Source organism: Mastomys coucha, unplaced genomic scaffold (genome assembly GCF_008632895.1).
Source record: "Mastomys coucha isolate ucsf_1 unplaced genomic scaffold, UCSF_Mcou_1 pScaffold16, whole genome shotgun sequence".
Lineage (NCBI taxonomy): Eukaryota > Metazoa > Chordata > Mammalia > Rodentia > Muridae > Mastomys > Mastomys coucha.
The window spans coordinates 9,946,253-9,957,480 of NW_022196898.1; the positions used below are offsets into that span (position 1 = coordinate 9,946,253).

The 11,228-nt window shown below is 38.4% G+C and overlaps 1 long non-coding RNA gene across 2 annotated transcripts in view; it reads left to right on the forward strand.

The window, feature by feature from the left end:
* The first annotated feature begins 135 nt into the window (after positions 1–135).
* The window catches only part of LOC116094032, a 13,238-nt gene continuing 2,145 nt past the window's right edge, over positions 136–11,228 (forward strand). Inside the window, exons 1-3 of one of the 2 annotated variants that reach the window (XR_004119943.1) lie at positions 136–507; positions 3,279–3,391; positions 5,186–5,356. This is a non-coding gene — a long non-coding RNA (uncharacterized LOC116094032). Of the gene's footprint in view, positions 508–3,278; positions 3,392–5,185; positions 5,357–11,228 lie in introns of those variants that run through there. The other variant, XR_004119942.1, reaches the window with a different exon arrangement.

Here is an 11,228-nt window from a genome sequence, read left to right on the forward strand (position 1 = left end):
TACCACCCCCAAAGGGGGTTCCAAATGATTTGTTAAACATCTTCAAAGCAAGTGTTTGCTTCAGAAAGAGCGGTACGTCTGGAGTGAGAGCCCAGGTCCGTCGTCACCTGCCGCTCACCAGAGCAGCGCGCGGCCTCCAGGAAACCGTCGCTGCCGCTGCCGCCGCCGCAGCCACCGACCGCCGCTTCGGGCGCAGCGCGCAGAGGCCTGCTACTTTATCCTTTTCAATAACCACTTATGTGTTGTTTGGTAGTGTAGTAGTTATCACATTTGTCTCACACGTGAAGGTTTTCAGTTCGCAACCAGGCAGAAACAACTAAGCTTTCTTTTAGGGGAATGAGGGGCCTTAAGGTGTTTTCCAGTCCCACACTTTCCTTACAGCTTCTCCCTCCCACCCAGGGTCAAGGCTAGACCAAGTTCCATACTCTACCCACAGGACCATTCTTGAATAAAAAAATTTACAGAATGTACTGACCGATAGTCACCTGACCCTCTGGAAAGTCCCAGGTAGAGTTCAAATTCATGTCATGATTGCTAGCTAATAGATTTAAAGGTCAATATGTTTAGCCAATAAATTTGAACTGTAACCTTGCTGATGTAACCTGCGCCCCTAAAAAAGTATAAAAACTACTTGTAATAGTCATTCAGGGTTGCCTTCTCGTCACTGGCTTTGAGGGACTAATTGAGCGTTGACTTCCACAAGCTGGAAAATAAGCATCTTGCTTTTATATATAAAAAAAAAAAAAAAAAAAAAAAAAAAAAAAAAAAAAAAAAAAAAAAAAAAAAAGACAAACAAAAAAACCAAACCAACCAATTAACCGAACAAACAAAATAACCCTTACAACTTTCTTACAACCACTGCCAATATTGAACTCAGAATCAACCAATTGATCTTTTATCCTTGGATTCCCAAGCATGAAGAAGGAAGAGTAGGTTGATGACAGTGTTAATAAATTGGATGTTTACAATTATTGCCAAGTTTTGACAGTTCATAAATGCAGATGTGGCCTAGTCATGTATGTTATCTATAGCACATCTCATGCTGTAAAAAGTAGCAGCAGACCTTCATTTTATAATGTTGAGTAACATGTCCTCCTTCAGAGGAATATGCTAGCAGAGCATCTAGTGGAAAAATGATGTTAGTCACAATACATACAATGTTTCTGGGATTTATAACCTTCAGTTCTTAGTCTTTTCAAGACATCAATGTTTTCATATGGCTAGGTTCTTCAAAGTACACATCTTCATATCTTCATGTCTCTTCACTGATACTTCACTCTGTCCTCCTTTTCTTCCCAGCTGAGAGAACAGAATATTTCATTATGATTTTTCCTTCAATTCTGCCCCATTGTCCCAGTGTCATCCCACAGCTGTTATTCCTTACAACCCGATCATAGCCTGTTAATTTATTTTCCTAATTTTAATTTCCCTATAATTACTCTAGAGGATCACAGCAGGTATTTGTAGTGTGAAGTGTGCACTGCTCCAAGCCTTTAAGTAATGCATATTTTCTTCTATTCTTTTTTTTTCTTCCATTCTTAAACATGTGTGTGTCCTGGATCATACTTCAAATAACATGGCTAGACCTTTCGTTCATTGAAAATGTGTCCTATCTCATGACTTATTATTTTGCTGTTTCCAGTGTGCTCTAAAGAGAGGGAAAGAGGAAGACATTAGCATAGTTGTCTTCCCTAGAAGCTTTACATTGGGAAAGGTGTTGATTAAATATTTCTTTATTTAAATTTCTTCACCACTACTGTTCTTTGCTTTTTTCCCACCTCTCTTCTTGGCATATATGTCATATTATGGACACAAATAGAAACTGGCTTCTGAAAGACCAAGTTGAGACTCACCTCTCATCCAAACTGGAGACCAGCTAAGCTCAGTCTATTTTTAGTACTTTTGCCCATTCTTTGGCTTTCATTTTCCCATAGAAGAAATAAAAAAATGTGGAAAACTCTAGTTTACTCTTACTTTCAATGAAAAATCATGGGAGTGTTTTTGATGTAAGAATTCCACTTCAATGTTTCCATTTAACAAAGACTGGGATAATTACATTTCTTCTTTTTGGTTTCCAAATTGGTGGCTATAAGCTCACAGAGATCAGTGACTACCTTCATGTCTGCCTGGCTGTATCAAAGAATTTTAAAGTCTTGACTGTCCCTCTTTTGTGTATTACTCTTTTTCGTATGAGCAAAGCATTGACTTTTATCTATGTAGCATTCTAACATGATTCTCCATGCTTTCCTCTGCCACCCTTGACTCTATTAGTCTAGAGATCTATAGATTAGCCTTAGTTTCCACATTTAAAATATTTCACTCATCATTCCTCATTTTTACACCAAACTCTTGAACCATGTTCTTATTTAATCCTCTCTGGGATATTGCAAAAGGCTTCTTCTGAGTTCATTTGTAACCTTCTTCCCCTGCTCTTTCACCTTTTAGCCCTCTCAATCCATCGATTATACAGCCAAGTTATTTGATAGGTCATGCCATTACAATTCCTCAACAAACTCCTGTTTTAGTCATATTCCAGCCCCATTACTGTCTAAACAGGTTGTGCATGGCTGGTCTACCTACTTCCTGACTTGCCAGATGCTTTCAACTTCTTGCTCAGTTTGTTCCCATGATACCTTCATACTTCATACTCAGAAGAAATCAAACACCTTTCCATTGACTGAGGATTCCTCCCCAGGTGCTTCTTATGCTTTGATCATTCCTTGCTCTCTTGCCCTAGGATGATAGGGGCAGATGGGCAGAGGCCTTACATTGTTGTGCACCATTGTGGTTACCTAGCCATTAGAGACTCAGTAAACAGTGTTGGAATGAAGGCATAAGAAAATTAGGAACTTTGAAGAATTAATCTATTGTATAGATGTACTGGCTAATTATTTAGCTAGATCATATAAACAATTTAGCTACTTTTTATCTTTTCCTCTTATAAATAATTCTAAGATGAATGTCATTAAAATATGCCAATTATCAATTTAGACACACAAATGGGTCATATTTCAAGGTTTTGGGGGTTAAATTATATACATATTTGTAGTTTGAGGAGGTATTACTTAATCACTTTTCTCAGAGAATCTCAAAGTATGGTCTCCATGGGAACATGTGAAGGTTATCATGGTTAAATAGCTTCACCAGCAGGTTTTGGTTTTAATAGAATTTTTGTGTTTATTGCCAATTATGACAAGTATGAAATATCTCTAGCTGAATATGGTTAGGTGTTGTGGAAAATATTTAAAAGAGGCACGGATTTTCTGCTCTACACCCAGCAACTCTCTGTCCCAGCGGGCTGGCTGGCTATGCATTGGTGGCAATGGTCGGCCTGTTCTTATCTCATGGAGACTCTCTGACTCAGAGCTCCAAAGTCTCTTCACCCAGCTTGGTAAGTTCCCACTGGTGGTTCACTACCATGTTAGTTCCATCCTTCAAAACTCCCACGGCCTTTGTGGTATACATCAGGTAAACCCACGCTTTGCCACTGTACCTTTCTCTCTGGAACCTAGTCGAACAGCTGCGTGAAGGAAAACACCACACAAACTTAGTTTAATCTCTTAACTCAATCTCTGGGTGCAACAACTAGAATCCTAATCTTGTAAGCCCTATTAAATCTAAATCCTCCATTGGCAAATCCTGGCAGATCTACCATAGAAACTGGTAGACTTTAGCAGCTAAATCTTGTCCTTTCCTATCCCTGTCTAAAAAGCCCCTAATTCTCTCCTGCTTCCTCTCTTCCTCCATCCAACCTGGAAGTCCTGCCTATTCACCCAGTGATCGGTCCCTTTATTCATTCAGGGAAGGTTCACAAGAAGTCACCTGAGTACAAGACTCATTTCTTATTCCAGACAACCCCTCCTGGGAAAGCAGGATTAACATCAAAATATAGGCAGCAACAGGTGCCTATATCCACACAGTTAGAAAGTATTTGAAAATTTTCTGTTTCACATCCATGGTCACTGAAATATGACATCAAATAAAATATCTCTTAGCCATTTTGTAATGAGTTGTTTAACATAATGATATTTTTAACATCATTAGCAGCCAGATATTAGAAAGTTTGGAGTTCGTTGATGCAGGATCTCTCCAGCAATCAACATTGAACTTTACCTCTTGGATCTCTAGTAATGCACTAATTTTGAGAAAGGTGAAAGAACACAGATGGTCCCTTCTTAGAATAATCATCACAATTATCAATACCTTGCTCAGACATTTTGATGAAGATGATAGGAGCTTCTTGTACCAAGGCAAAGCCAAAGTCCTTCCACAACAAGGGGAAAACCCTATTTTTATAACCCAAGAGAACAGCCAGAAAATGATAAAACCATATACCTAAAGATAAATCAAGAAGATCCCAGAAATATCTATCCCATAATCTTATATATATATACTTATGTATATATACATATATAATTTTGTATATATACTTATATATACATATACATATATACATATATATATATACACACACACATATACTTATATACACTTATATAGTCTAGAACCTCCATAGCATACAATTGCTTATAGACACTGCTAAACCTGGCTAGTTTCTATCTTTTTCCTTTTTCTATTTATTTCTTTTTATATACTATTCAAAAGTCTAAGTTTGGTTACCACAACACTGTGGACTTTTGGACTCTCTGTTTCTTTTTCCCTCCCCCAACCCTTTTCCCAATCTCCTTCCTTTCCTCGTTCTCTACCATGGGGCTGCTCACTTTTACTGCTGAGCCAGCTTGCTTTCTTTACTTAAAGTTTAACTTTCCATTCTTCACCTTTCCCATTTCCTTTCTTCTGGCAGTTCCAGAGGACATCATCTTACATGGCACAGTGTTATGTTACCTCTCAAACTCCAAAAAGTTTCTCTTCAGTATTCCTTCTGAGTCTGTCATTAAATTCTTTATTCTGTTCATCTATGAGTTAAAGAATTTGCAAAAAGGGTCCTGAGTCACCAGGGGGTAATACCCATCTCCTTAATTATCTGTATTTGCATACACTCACAGTGGACAGTCAGGCTTCATTTTATAAATCCAAGGGAAGGAAAATATTAACTCTTAAGTTTCAATTAAGTTTTCTTATTAAGAAATAATACTGACTTTGTTAACACAAACCTTATTTCTTATTAGCCTATGAAAGTACACACTGATCTAATTTAAACTGAATTTTGGTTCTTTTCCTTTAGTTTTCCCAAGGCTTTCTCCTCTTCCCTATACTTCAAAGCTGCAAAGATGGAAAATGGAATCTATAAAAGTGGAAAATGAATAGACTTGGAAGAAAAGCTGTTTGGAAGAAAAGGAGGGTGAGATATGTTTTAATGTGGTTTGAAATGGAATTAAAATGTATCAAAAATGAAGTGTAAAGCCTCATTCATTCATTTTTCCCATATCCTGCATTCCTTATAGTCTCTGTAGTATAGAAATATCAGTAAAAAAACAAAATGGCTATGAGGTCAAGCTTTCCTTGTCCTCTGCCTTTAATATTTTAAACTATTCCCCCTGCTTGTGATAATTTCTATGAAATACTTTTGGAGGGCTATTATTGTGAAAATTTGATGACACATCGGGGATCCTTTAGATTTGGAAATATTTTTTTTACTATGAACATCAGATACGTGGCCTTTGGGAAGGATTCAGAAAAAATGACTCACTAAAATGGAGCCCCATGACTGAACCCTGGTGTCCTTACATGAGAGGGAGAGACTAGCTAGACAGACACACATAAATAATCACACCTTCATCCTCTCTTGTTGTGTGATGACTGCCTGGACTCTGATAATCAGGGGTTCATTACCAGATACAGGACCTTAGCTTTGTATATCTCAACAAGTCGTCAATAAACCTGTTTACCATAGAAGGAAGCCTGCATCAGACATGTGAATTGCTGTTCAACTAGGGTCATGGCAGAGATAGGGAATTGGATATTAAAGGCAGAGTAACTCCTTTAAAATGATTTTTTGACTAACCTCACTAAAAAGTCTCACTACAAGTGTCAAGAAATGCTTTCCATAGATATGGAAGAGCTTCATTTAATTATGCATTCACAAAACAAGAGCAGCAAGGACTCCCTGATGTGTGGTTATTAGGAACTGTGGAGAAATTACTTCTGCTTTAATGGAATTCCTCTACTGACAACCTACAAGCTTGGAAAAGCCATTCTTGACTGTTCTTGGAACTTGGCTCTTAAGTTCTGGAAAACTGTTAATAGTCCTTTTAATTTGAATTAAAGGTTTTGAAGTTTTCCTTAGTTTTGTCTGTTTCCGCCTGGCAGATTTTTTTTCCAAATCTATTATTTATAGATTTTTTTTTGAATCCCCATGCTCTCTACAAATAACTCAAAGACAAAATGTCAGAGTAGGAGAATATATTGCTCTCTTTATGGGCTTCATGCTCTTAAAGAGTGAGTGAGAAACAAAAATTCAGAATGACAGTGAAGCTCAGGAGCTGTCTGGGCTTTGAACCTTCAGAACATTGTGAGATAGAAGGAGGTCATGAGTTTCCTCCATTTTATGACAGCTTGGTTGAAGTTGAGTTTAGTGTTGGAATATGATCATGAAAGTCTTCTTTCTTCATTTGGAAAATCTCGAGGTTCTTGGTCTGAGCTGCTTTATTGATTTGCTCCAGCTGGAAGAAGCCGTTTAATATGTAATTGCCTACGGTATTTGTTCTTTCCAAATTGTTATTTTAACTCTAGATCTATTTTTTAAAACTGAGACTTCGTGCATCATCTCAGATCTCTTCTATTCCTTAACATTTTAGGAGAAAATATGAGTTCTAATTTTAACCCATGTCTTTGTGCCAGACAATATTATCTTTATGTTCTCCATTTCACAAATATACTGGCTTATTTTTGTTGTAAGCACATGTTATTTAGTAAGATTAAAGGAATATCTCTTGCCTAAAATCAAAGCATGGACCTCTCAGTCAAAGATATACAACACAGATGGAAAACTATTCTCATTGCCTATCAATTTGAGATAACCATAGTTACCTTTTCCCAACTTTTTGCTTTTTAAAAAAGCTTATCTTGTTATATTTGATCTTGAAAATAGAGAGTATTTTAGTGTTCGTACCATAAATTGGTAGACTGAAACTGTCCTCCGAGATGAACAAAATAGAATATTAGCCAAATTAAACAACAACAACAACAACAACAACAAAACAATAGGCATTGTAATCTTGTGTTGGGCTGTGAAAAGCAGTGTGTGTTTTGGTTGAACGAGTCTAAACTTCCAGAGACCCAGTGAAAGATTCCACGTGGGATGGAACAGTGGAGACACGTTCCCAGATACAGATGGCTGATTCCATCTCAGATTCCTTTAGCCTGTGTAGACAATGCCCCAAGCTTCCAGCATTCTGGCTGGACTCCACCCCCACAGCCATCTGACCACAGCCAGGTATGCCCTGCCCCACAGACAGGTAGCCCAGCCCACCATATAAGGAGCAGCTCGCCCCTCCCCTTCGCTCTCTTCCTCTCCTTCTCTCTCTTTCCTCTTAGCCTCTTCTCTTCTTATCTTTACTTTCTCCTCCTCCCTCCCCCCTCTTTCCACGTGGCCATGGCCGGCCGTGTGGAGATGGCAGGCCTCTACTTTCCTATCTCTTCTCTCTCCTTTCTATATAATAAAAACATCTTAACAACTATGCATTGCCTCCTTTCAACTAGAAGTGCCATATGGGCCCAGCATTTACAGCTCTGAGACTGGACAGAGAACTCCCACGCACCGCTCAGGTACCCGAACGAGCGGGCAGCCACTTCCTTTCCTTGTCCCCTCTCTCCCTTCGGCCCTAGAGTGGACTGAGCTTGCTCTGGGGCACCCAATTCGTTCTCACCTCCTCCACGGTGTCTAGCATCGCCTGCGACCCCCAGGGCTAGAACCTGCGTCCTTGGCCTCCGTGAGCTGTTCTGGCCCCCTTCAGCTGTTCGTCCCACCCCTGTTCTCTGAGGACTGGGATACAGATGTCCATCCAGTGGAGCAGGGCGCGTGTCTGCAATCCAGAGTGCTGGACCTCTGGCAGGACGCGGGTCATCCTCTCCAATCCCTTTCCCTCCCCCGAACTCCTGGGCGGTGCCTCGTGGCAGGTGTGGCAGAGTGCCTTGCCTGGCTCACCACCTGCGGTGCTGGTGCGCAGCATGGCAGTGGCCGGTGGTAGCAAGCACTGCCCCCGACAACCTTGAGGTTGTAACTTGTGAGATAATTTATGGTTAGACAAAACAAAACCTCAGAGGTATGGTTCCTTTGCTTTTTATTAATAGTAATTTCTGTTGCTGTTGCTTTCCTTGTATGATTGACTTTTAGGTTTTTTAAATGGTTTGTAAAAATATCAGGTTAATGATCGTTTACCCTATTTTCACCCAGACATATGTTCAGGTGTTTTAAGTGGAGTGCTCTTCTTTCTGACAGGTATAGAAATGAACATGTGTATTCTGAGCCTCTGTGTGGAAGATCAGGTTGCTCACTGCCATTGCTGATGAATCACCCTTACTGGGCAGTGATGCTCAGTGCTAGGCTTGTTTATTTTCAGAACTTCAAAATATCAATGTTGAAGTTGTTCATGGCCATGTTGAGATGGAATCTACAGACAATTGTCATATATGACATCCCTTAATTTACATATGGATTTCATGTATTAGATGTATCTATATGCATTAGATCTTAGACATATATCTAATGCCTATATATGATTATAACATCTATCTATCTATCTATCTATCTATCTATCTATCTATCTATCTATCTATCTATCTATCTGTCTGTCTATACCAGATATAAATGTATAAATACTACTTATTTATCCCTCAGTGTAGTTTAATTTGTGATAATTTATAGATGCAGAGATAACAATGTAGTTTCTGTTATCTAAATCTAGACTTGAATCAGTTGTAAGTTACTATGTGTCCTTAAACTTAATACTAAGTTTTCTGTCTCATACACTCTATATATGTGAAGTACTATTCGACTTATTCTTTTAATTTATTATTGTTCTGGTGGTTCCCAAAGGGGCTAATGCTTGATGAATTTTTTAAAAAAGTAATGATCACAATCACTGTATGTAAGTTCTCATACCAGGCAGCTGTAATTTATTTATTATTCATTTATTTTGACTTTTGAGAGAGAGTCTAACTATATAGCCTAATACTGCCTTGAGCTCATTATCATCCTCTCTCAGATTCCCAAGTAATGAGATTAGAGGCACTCCCAAACCAAGCATCAGTTTTTATGTAATTGCTTGTCCCAAGACTTTCATGATCTGACACTTTTTTATTGATGTCTTAGACATTGGTAGTAGCTTGTCCTGTCCTTATTAAGAATTAGTATTGGGCAAGTGAGAGAATTAATGATAAGTATTAACTTTCCCTTTGCTCTAAACTTGCCATATAATATCTGAAGATAATTGAATTTTCTTGTTCATGCATGTGATCTGATGTTGCAAGAGAGGTCTTTTGAGTCTTTTACTAGAATATATCATGTAGTCTATCTGTTTAATATCTTCCTCTAAATACATTCAATATTTACTTTGACATCTATCAAAAACATTTTAGTTAAATATTGAATTAAACAGCAGAATTACTCTATTCTCTCCCTTTGGCTTTTCTTCTATGGGGGATTTCACTTTATCTTTGTTGGTAAGTCCTTCCCTAATGTAATCATTGCTGTCTGTTAAAAATCATTAACATTTTGTCCCTAGTCTTTTCTTTGCACTAATTTGCTTATAAGTTTTTTATTATAATGTTCATTACACTTGATATGAATACAGTCAGGTAAATTTCACTACTTGGGAGCCACTGGATAGCTCCATCGCTACAGATAACTCACTCCTCTTTGTCTAGTGAAACTCTCTCTTCACCTCATCTTTTATAGCTGCTGTTCATTTTTTCTCCACATGTTAATAAAAGATACTATATGTAGCCTTATGTTGCAGGTATCCATCAAGTGCCTTTTATCTGATACTTTTTTTATTTTAATGTTACATTTCCCTATGTCCTTACCTCATTTACATCTTATGTCAGTTTTATTCTCCCATGTGTCCATTTGTATCTCAGTTATAGTTTTTGAAATGGTATAGTTTGTTTGATCAATTGTTTGTGAGCATTTCCTTTTTAATTTTGACAAAGGGTCCCTCTCTTTGTTGTTTGAGCTACTATTAAATTCCCAATGTCCAGTGATTTTCCTGCCTCAGCCTCCCAAGTGGCTGAGACCAATGGCATGCTCTGGATGATGTGGCTATATTTTGTTTACTAATTTCTAGGGTTTTATGAGTCTAGGTTTTCTTTTACACCACTGGCAATGTTTTTCTCCATTTGCAATGGTCTAGGTGACTAGTTTATTTTAAAACAAGATGTGGTTTGTTTCTGTTCTATGTGCTTTTCTTGCCTGTAGTGATGTTATTGCTTGGTTTTCTATTTATTTCAAATCAGGTAGTTCACTGTTGCAGTAAATTTTTAACCCAATTTACCCAATCAATGAATACACAACCCAATTAATTGGTATGCAAGCTATTTGCCTAGATTGAGCAGGTCTACCACTACACTACTCTAGTCCCATCTACTAGATCCCATATGACTTGCGATTTCTCCAAGCCACGTGCTTCAGCTCCATCTTCCTTCCACCTCATCCTCCTCCAATGTCCTCCTCTCCAGTCTCCTCCCTCATCTCCTCTCTCCCCTTCTACCCCAAACTTTTCAGCTCTACCTTCCCTCCTGCTGCCTTAGCCTGTATAAGGCATTGTATAAAGCACCTGTATAAGGTACTCCTCCTCTGCAGTGCTTTCCAGGAAAGGAGAATTAGCATCAAAATACAAGGCCAGGGCTATCCACAGCAGTTCACCACTATTATTTTCTTAACTTTTAGAAGGAGGTGATGATTTTGGTTCTTTCCTAACTTGTGACTCTAGAGTCCCTTCTTCAATTTATTGTTCTTCCAGACTTTGCCTTTTCTTCCCATGCTTCACTTCATTCAACATGTGTTGGCCTAATTCTATTTGGCTTTCTGAAATTTCTTCTCAGAGTGGAAATCTTTCTTTGGCATGGCTTTAACTGAGGAGTGCTGAGTTAACACTCAGAGAGCTCAGCTTAGGCCCTTCAGATACAACATCAGATGGGTTGCATTTACCTATATTAGGATGTGGTCCCTTGCTATGATCAAATGCTGTCTCACATTTATCAGCACAATTTCAAGTGAATGCATGCTCTTCTGTCAGATATTCTTTTGCTTCTTGCACAGATTCTTT